Here is an 8,306-nt window from a genome sequence, read left to right as displayed (position 1 = left end):
CGGACGAGCATAACCTAGATTATATTAACGAGCCGGACTGGCTTGTTCACCAGGAACTGGATGCATGTTTGCAATCCGGTCACCTCTTTTTCGTCACCCCACGATAGGCCCGACTCTTTCCAGGACATAAGCCGCGTGGGGGGTCCGGATCGGAACTCGGGGGCTGCGGTCCATTCCAGATCGCGCGGCTCGGTGATATAAAACCACCCGAATTGCCATCCCTTTAGGGTCTCCACGAAAGAACCCTCGAACCATAGGACATTGGCCATCTTGCCCGCCATGGCGCCTCCGCACTCCGCCTGGCTGCCGCGCACCACCTTGGGCTTGACGTTGAAGGTCTTGAGCCAAAGGCCGAAATGGGGGCGGACGCGGAGAAAGGCCTCGCACACGATGATAAACGCCGAGATGTTGAGGATGAAGTTCGGAGCCAGATCGTGGAAATCCAGGCCGTAGTAGAACATGAGCCCCCGGACAAATGGGTGGAGTGGAAAACCCAGTCCGCGGAGGAAGTGGGGGAGAAATACTACCCTCTCATGGGGCCTTGGGGTGGGGAGAAGCTGCCCCTCTTCGGGAAGCCGGTGTGCGATGTCCTTGGACAGGTATCCGGCCTTCCTTAGCTTCTTGACTTTACCCTCCGTGACGGAGGAGACCATCCACTTGCCTCCCGCTCCGGACATTGCTGGAGAAGGTTGAGGTGAGAAGTGCGGGCTTGGGCACTGGAGCTCGGGTGCGCAGGAGATGGATTGGCAAGGGAGGAAGAAGGTGTAGGTAAAAAGGTGGATCCTTGTCCCCTTATATGGGCGGATGCAGTTGTGCGTCCCCACCTGCCTAGTAAAACTCACTTGCCTCCCAAGCACCGTGATAAGTGGCGCGGTTGGGTTACCCACGTCCGTATTGATGAGAATCCCATAAAAGGGGGGTACACGATCTCTGCTTTGACAAGACATGCCAAGGAAACGGCCTCACAAAACACGCTGAGGTGGAAAAGTGAAAACGATTCGAGTGAAGGACTTGGCTGTAGTGTGTTGACGCACTACGGAATACGTCAGCAGATTTGATTTGTGTTAATATTATTCTCTCTATGGCAATATGTGGAAGCTTATTTTGCAGAGCCGGACACTACTCTTGGTGTTTACAATCTTCTATGAAGGACTTGGAGGAGGAACCCACCTTGCAATGCCGAAGACAATTTGCGCGCCGGACTCGTCGTCATTGAAGCCTGGTTCAGGGGCTACTAAGGGAGTCCTGGATTAGGGGGTGTTCGGGTAGCCAGACTATACCTTCAGCCGGACTCCTGGACTATGAAGATACAAGATTGAAGACTTCGTCCCGTGTCCGGATGGGACTTTCCTTGGCGTGGAAGGCAAGCTTGGCGATGCGGATATTCAAGATCTCCTACCATTGTAACCGACTCTATGTAACCCTAACCCTATCCGGTGTCTATATAAACCGGAGGGTTGTAGTCCATAGGCAATCAACTCCATATACAACAATCATACCATAGGCTAGCTTCTAGGGTTTAGCCTCCTTGATCTCATGGTAGATCTACTCTTGTACTACCCATATCATCAATATTAATCAAGCAGGACGTAGGGTTTTACCTCCATCAAGAGGGCCCAAACCTGGGTAAAACATCGTGTTCCCTGCCTCCTGTTACCATCCGGCCTAGACGCACAGTTCGGAACCCCCTACCCGAGATCCGCCGGTTTTGACACCGACACCGACACTGCCTAAACATCCTTCCTGAAAACTCCATTGGCAGCTGGGAGGACTTGGAAGAAGCCTTCCTTGACAACTTCCAAGGTACATATGTTCGACCTCTGGATGTTGATGACTTAAGTCACATAATCCAACAGCCCGGAGAGTCAGCCAGGAAATTCGGGACCAGATTCTTAACCAAAAAGAACCAGATCGTCGACTCTCTAGACGCCGAAGCCCTAGCGGCATTTAAACATAGCATCCGGGACAAATGGCTCGCCCGACACCTCGGCCAAGAAAAGCTGAAGTCCATGGCAGCCCTCACGGCACTCATGACCCGCTTTTGCGCGGGCGAAGATAGTTGTCTAGCCCGTAGTAATAACAATACAAGCAAACCTGGCACTTCGGAAGCCAAAAATAGCAATGGCAAGCCCCGACGCAACAGACATAAGCGTTGAAGCAACGGTGATAATACCGATGACACAGCGGTCAATGCCGGATTCAGTGACTCCAAGTCTGGTCAGCGGAAGAAGCCATATAAAAGAAATAATCAGGGCCCTTCCAGCCTGGACCGCATACTCGATCGCCCATCTCAGATCCATGGCACCCGTGATAAACCATCCAATCATACCCACAGGAGTTGTTGGGTCTTCAAACAGGCCGACAAATTAAATGCCGAAGACAAGGAGAAGGGGTCGCAATGCGAGAACAACGACGAGGAGCCCCGTCCACCGAACATAGGGGGACAAAAGAAGTTTCCTCCTCAAATCAAAATGGTGAACATGATATATGCCACCCATATCCCCAAGAGGGAGCGCAAACACGCGCTCAGGGACGTCTATGCGATAGAGCCAGCCGCCCCAAAATTCAACTGGTCGTCATGCCCGATCACTTTCGATCGTAGGGATCACCCGACCAGTATCCATCATGGTGGGTTAGCCGCACTGGTCCTTGACCCAATAATTGATGGATTTCACCTCACACGAGTCCTCATGGACGGCGGCAGTAGCCTCAACCTGCTTTACCAAGATATAGTGCACAAAATGAGCATCGATCCATCAAGGATCAAGCCCACCAAAACTACCTTTAAAGGAGTTATACCAGGCGTAGAGGCCCGCTACTCGGGCTCAATCACATTGGAGGTTATCTTCGGATCTCCGGAAAACTTCCGAAGTGAGGAGTTAATCTTTGATATCGTCCCCTTCCACAGTGGCTATCACGCACTGCTCAGATGAACTGTGTTTGCCTGATTCAATGCGGTGCTGCACTATGCTTATCTCAAGCTCAAGATGCCCGGACCACGTAGTGTCATAACAGTCAATGGAAACACGGAGTGCTCCCTCCATACTGAGGAGCATACCGCTGCCTTGGCAGCAGAGGTACAGCGCGGCCTTCACAAGTAGAACCTTAATTCGGCGGCCATGCTCCCAGACATTGTCAAACGAGTCCGGACTACTCTGTGGCAGGACAGTCCAGCTCTTCAGGAGCTCGATTAGCAATTCGACCTCCATCTCAGCCCCGACCAAGTGGCGGCATACGTTCCACGCGTACATAACTACGCACTAAAAATACCATGGGCAGAGACGGAGGCATAACCATACTGTGATCCACAATACGGCTCGACCTTCCCGGAGCACAACTACGCTTACTTTTCCTTTTATCCCTTCTTCTCTTTTTGAGGTTCCTTTTCACAGGCCCCTCCTGATGGCCGGATAAATTGGTCCTTTCGAAGGACAGACACACCAAGGCGACAAGTAGCACACACGTATGGGGGAATCTCCAGACATCCTTATTGGCGATCATTCTACCTGTTTTCAGGACCCGTGCGCAGCTCCTCCTTGGTCTTGGCATGTTAAATAGCCACTGTTGCTTATCGCACTACTTGTACAAAATACGCCTTGACGTATTAATCAAACTATAATCGAAACAGTTTGCAGCCCAACTTCTGTGGCACTAGTTTGTTCTTTGGATAATCTTATCAAATCGCACCCATACACTTTGGTTCGCTTTATTCCGCCAGGGGCTTCATTGTGCCCCATAACACGGCAACAAAGTCCGAACACTTTTTACAGTATAGTTCGGCACCTTGGATTTAGCATTATATGCATGGCTCTGAATCATGTCTTTGGTCAATAGTTGGGTTGCCCAGCTCCTGTGCTTACTACCTTACGTTCTGCTATATCGGCTAGGGTAGTAAAGGGAGAACTACTGCGATTGTGACCTGGTTTATCCGGATGAGCACCTCAGTAGAGAAAGCCGAAAACTGACTGTCATGATCTTTAGTGATTTTTCCGCATTATGCGATGAATCGGTTCTTATCTGATCATGTTTTTACATCACCCTAGTTCGGATACTAGGGGATGCGCCTAAATTTTTATTGTCAAACTCCTATGGCTAAGTGAGGGTGGTAAAGCCACATAGTCTGATTGCCTGGTTCGTTGCGCCAAACACCTCCTTTAAGGACCAAATGTTGGGATAAAGAGTGTTTACATTCATCCCGAACACCCCCGTACTACCTACGTGGGGGCTGAAGCCGACGACTAGCCAACCCTCAGATTTAATAAAAACGGTCGCACAGGAGGTAAAAACTTCAACAAATAAACAAGCATTATTACATAACGGCTATATTCAATACTACAGGAGGGGATAACATGAGTATATTCATTCAAAAATAATGTCCTTAGCACATTGCTCTACTACAATGCAGGATCCCTCCAGGACATCGTCGAAATATCGTGCGGGCGTGCGGTGCTCCTTTCCCTTGGGCGGTCCTTTGGTCGCGAGCTTGACGGCATTCATCTTCGCCCATTGCATCTCGACACGGGCGAAGGCCATCCGCGCACCTTCTATACAAACCGACCGCTTGACGGCGTCAACCTGAGGGCAGGCATGGACCAGCCGCTTCACGAGTCCGAAGTTGCTGCCGGGCGTAGCTTCTGCAGGCCATAGCCGGACTATTAAGTGTTCGGCCACCCTATGCAGCTCGGCCAGCTGTTTTAGCTGGTCGCTAAAAGCCACCGGATGTTTTGGCGCAAGGTATTGCGACCAGAACAGCTTCTCCGTTGCGCTCGCTTCTTCAGCTCGGAAGAATGCCGCAGCGTCAGAAACGCTGTGTGGCAAATCCGCAAACGCCCCTGGAAAACTCCAAATCCGGGTTAGTAAGAGATATCTTGTCTTCACATACTTGCTTTGCATAATAAAAGCCTTACCCACCGCAATCTTCTTGGCCTCTTGGATTTCCTGGAGGGCGCTTTGGGCTTCGGCCCGGTCCTCTTGTGCACTTTGGTGGACCCTCACGAGTTCGGACTCTTGGCCCTCATTCTGGCGCTCCAAGGATTCGTATTTTATCACGGCATCTTAGAGCTCCTGCTGGACCTCCCCAATCTTGGCCTCATGCATTTCTCGGGTGGTCCGTTCCTTCGCCGCCCTCTCCTTGGCCTCGGCCAGCGCCTTCTTGAGGGCCTCTACCTCGGTCGCCACCCCTAAGAAAATATCGCGGCACTGTGGTTAGCGCATAAACATTCATCCCTCCTGGATATACACAAAAACATTGAATACCTTGATTGTCCTCCAGCTGCTTTTTCGCACGACCGAGCTCTTCCTCGGTCTGCTCCAGTCCGGAGACATCGGCAGCATGAGAAGTCACGGCCAACAGCGACGCCTGCTTATTCACATAGACATATCTGGTTAGTCTCCTGCGAAAAACTCTTTCTGGAGTGTTATCTTCTCCTGTGTCGGTGTTGCTGTGTTTACTGCGGCGGGACTTAGAGCGGCGCCGCTGACGCCGGCGTTTGGACTGTATTTCGGAAGGCTTATCCTCAGCAGGATCTTCCTTGTCATCCTCGGAGTCGTAATCAAGTTCATCGATTAAATCCTCGACCATGGCTATGAAGTGGGTGGCGGGTGGGAAGCAAAATTCTTCACCGTCAACCCCTAGTTCAAGCTGGATATAGTTCGGTTGTGAGTCCTTCGCCAAGGACAGGTTCTTTAATGAGTTTAGCACATCACCCAAAGGCGAGTGCTGAAAGATGTCTGCGGTGCTGAATTCGAAGATTGATAAACGATCAAGTTCGGTATCCGCAGGCTCACGTGGTTCAGAACTTACGGCTGGAGACGAGTCCGGGGTTCTGGTGACAAAGACATCGTGAGAGGTTAAGTCTATGTGCGGCTCCAACGTCATGGAATCTGTGGCCTCCGTGGGGGGTTGATCCACCCGTCCTTGGATGGCGCAACTTGCTCCGGATCTAAGGACAGAGCGGTTACAGGAGCAATCTCCTGGATGGGGCCTGATGACAGATTTAGGTCATGATCATCAGGGTGACCAGGAGCGACTACTGCGGTATCGAATCCGGCGAAGTTCAAGTCCCCACAAATGTCCGCAACGTAGTCCAAGCTTCCGAATCTGACCTGATGGCCAGGGGCGTAGCTTTCAATCTGCTCCGGATGGCCAAACGAGTTGGCCCGTAGTGCGAAGCCGCCAAACACGAGGATCTGTCCGGGGAGGAAAGTTTCTCCTTGGAAAGTGTCATTATTGACGATTGAAGGGGTCATCAAACCTTTTAGCGACAGCACAGTGGAACTCTCAATGAAAGCACCAATGTCGGTGTCAAAACCGACGGATCTCGGGTAGGGGATCCTGAACTATGCGTCTAAGATCGATGGTAACAAGAGACAGGGGACATGATATTTACCCAGGTTCGGGCCCTCTCTATGGAGGTAATACCCTACTTCCTGCTTGATTGATCTTGATGAATATGAGTATTACAAGAGTTGATCTACCACGAGATCATAATGGCTAAAACCCTAGAAGTCTAGCCTGTATGAGTACGGTAATGAGTATCCTATTCGGACTAAGTCCTCCGGTTTATATAAACACCAGGAGACACGATATTTACCCAGGTTCAGGCCCTCTCTATGGAGGTAATACCCTACTTCCTGCTTGATTGATCTTGATGAATATGAGTATTACAAGAGTTAATCTACCACGAGATCATAATGGCTAAAACTCTAGAAGTCTAGCCTGTATGACTACGGTAATGAGTATCCTATCCGGACTAAGTCCTCCGGTTTATATAAACACCAGGAGGATCTAGGGTTACACAAGGTCGGTTACAAAGAAGGGAATCTACATATTCCGTTGCCAAGATTTCCTTCCATGCCAAGAAGAGTCCTATCCGGACACGGGTACAGTCTTCGGTCTTCGTATCTTCACAGCCCATCAGTCCGGCCCATAGCTAACAGGCCGGACGCCCGAGGACCCCTTAGTCCAGGACTCCCTCATGGAGTACGAGGGATGACTGGTCGGCTACGGTGTGAGCTGACATCGCCGGAAAATAACAGAAGGTGCGGGTGTGTAAAGGGATGGCCTGGCGACAGCACAGCCGGCCATGGGAGGAGGGAGCAGGCAGTCCCGCCGGCGCTGGATTTGGCGGCTGGAGCAGGAAGATCAGAGATTGAAGAACCACGGTGGCCGTTGGATGGACATCCAACAATCAGTGCTCTGTGTTGACTAAGTTGACAAAGCCTTGCGTACGCGTCAAATTTTTTTAGGGCAGCATCATCGTCAACCTAGTAGGCCTAGAAGTCAACCTCCAAATATGTGGAAATCAGCATACAACTCATTTGCCATTATTTTCAATAATTTACAGCACATTTGCTAATTCTTAAATATATTTTGAAGCCCATATTCCTTTTATTAGCATTACAGACCATATACAAAATTTTGCATATTTCGATGGGGTCCGAACTCTTTTAATCACTAAATTTTGAGTCACATTAAAATAATTTTTAAAAAATTATATCAAAATAAAATACAAAAAGAATCTACGCAAAAAATGAATGAAATTTAAAATATTGAAATCCAGAAAAAACGAAATTCGAATGTAATTGTCGGTTGGCTTTGGTTTAAAATTTTACAGCCCATTTCTTACTACTTATAACCCATTTTCTGGAGAAGCCGGATACATCCCTCAATTTTACATACCATTCACTGCCAAAAGAATTTTTTTTCTTCCAAAGTATAGAGTGCATGAAAATTGAGTCATTTTAAGTATAGATGGACAACATACATTATAGTTCAAAGTATAGAGTGCATGAAAATTGAGTCATTTTAAGTATTCAAGCGATTGGGTAGGAATTATTAGTAATATGGAGGCTATAAACTAGGTTGTTGGACCAATATTAAGTGATAAGTGTAAGATTTTTTCCATTTAAGCATTGTCGGGATTGATTTATCTATTTAAGTTTCTTTTTTCTTAAATCTTAGTCGCATTTTTATAATGACATTTCACCAAAATGTCAAACCTATAAAGGACCAAGCAAAGTGGATCACCTTTTTCTAGGACTTTTTCACCTCTCTCGGCTTCTGATTGAGAATCAGTGGCCACATAGAAACAATACCCATGTTAATGAATGTCTACAGTAACCATGCTACAATGTCAATCCACGAAGTGCTTGCTACAACCATTCATTTGGGAAGTCCATTTTCGATCCAAGAAAAGTTACATCGTGGATCTTTGTCCGAGTTTGAAATAGGTATGTTAACCAGTCAAGTTCCACCAAGTTAGGACACATAAGGCCTCAATTGTTAATCGTGCGTACTTTAACTC

Source organism: Triticum aestivum, chromosome 3A, assembly GCF_018294505.1.
Source record: "Triticum aestivum cultivar Chinese Spring chromosome 3A, IWGSC CS RefSeq v2.1, whole genome shotgun sequence".
Lineage (NCBI taxonomy): Eukaryota > Viridiplantae > Streptophyta > Magnoliopsida > Poales > Poaceae > Triticum > Triticum aestivum.
This window is presented reverse-complemented; position numbering follows the sequence as displayed.